The sequence below is a fragment of the Arachis ipaensis genome, chromosome B03 (assembly GCF_000816755.2).
Source record: "Arachis ipaensis cultivar K30076 chromosome B03, Araip1.1, whole genome shotgun sequence".
NCBI classification, from domain to species: Eukaryota; Viridiplantae; Streptophyta; class Magnoliopsida; order Fabales; family Fabaceae; genus Arachis; species Arachis ipaensis.
This window is the reverse complement of record NC_029787.2, coordinates 131,242,426-131,243,948: the sequence shown is the minus strand read 5'-3', so window position 1 is coordinate 131,243,948 and position 1,523 is coordinate 131,242,426.

Below are 1,523 nucleotides of genomic sequence, written 5' to 3'. Positions count from 1 at the left end.
TCCATACCCTGCATTCTAGATCCTATATTTCAAAGTCTAATAGTCATCAATTATAAAGGTTAAATTATAAATTCTATTTCTTATATCCTACATACTAGTTTGTATATTCCAAAGTCTAATACTAAAAAAAGAATAAGCTAACCTTGTCAGTAATGGCACCGGTAATGTGGACAATGTCATTCAGTCGGTACAAGCCCTGTTCGTCTGTTATGTTGTTAGTTAAAGGTCACTACTGAAAAAACTTAAATTCGCTCCCAAAGTCCTCCTCTCTCTCTAAAATTTATTCTCTCTAACAAAATTACCATTTCACACTAATTGAAAAATCCGTGACTGGCTATCGCGGTTTTATAGTTTCTTTATGCGTAAATTATGGCTACCTCTAGCGGTTTACTGTCACGCCACGCTTTACATAAATTGCTATTGCCTATTGTGGTTTATGTCTAACTTCTTCCTTCATAAATTATTGCTGTCTATAGAAATTTCTGATTGCATCAAAATTAACTTAAACTGTAACTATCAGTAACTTTTTACGTTTAAAATTAATCCACTATTATCAGGAGCAATTTTTATAAAATTGTAAAAATTACAATTGCATTTTCAGTTTAAAAAAATTATAGTCAAATAATATATTTTTAAATATTTTATTTAAGTGAATTATCGAAACAAATATATACTAGTTAATATAGAAGCCTATGAATATAATAGGCTACAAGGCTATGTGACTGGCATTAATTATTAGTGAATTGGATTAGGAAACTATATAATAATTAAATCCAAAACATTTATATGCAGAAACAATCCAATCTTATATTATATCCATTAAATACTAATTAATTCATTGATGACAAAGAAAAGAAAAGGAATGGACGCACATATTACTCATCCATTGTCCATCCAAAGGGTAAATTAAGCAATGTTGACTAAGATCGATTAGATATCTTCAATGCATATGAATATGATGATAATCTTTTGAAACAAACAATATAATACTAAACCTGATTGTGTGACTGATTTCTACACATATAGAACTAAAAAAATAATAAGTTATTCGAAAGAGACCAGGTAAATAATATAATGAGATAGAAAATAGTTTAATTATTTTAGTAATTTTTATAATTTTATCGAATTTTTAATTAAATTTTTATATTTTTTTTAATTAAATTTTTATACTATATTATATTTTATAATTAAATTTTTACTATAAAAAATATTAAAATTAATAAAATATTTCAAATTTAATAAAATTATAAAAATTGATAAAATAATTAAATCATAAAAAAAAAATCGAATTTGACTAAACTAAATTATCCTTAATAATGACTCTACCCAACAATTATTTTAGTGAAAAGGCTATTTCTTTCACTATGTTGTTGTTTACTAGTAAGTGATTGAGTTGGTGTGTCACATAGTAGGATCAAGTCACGTTTTAAATTATATTTAATATAAAGTGGAAATAAAGAAAGGTAGAAAGTGTTAGTAGTTAGAAGTTAGAACAGTCAAATAAATCCTTGACCTCCTAAAGA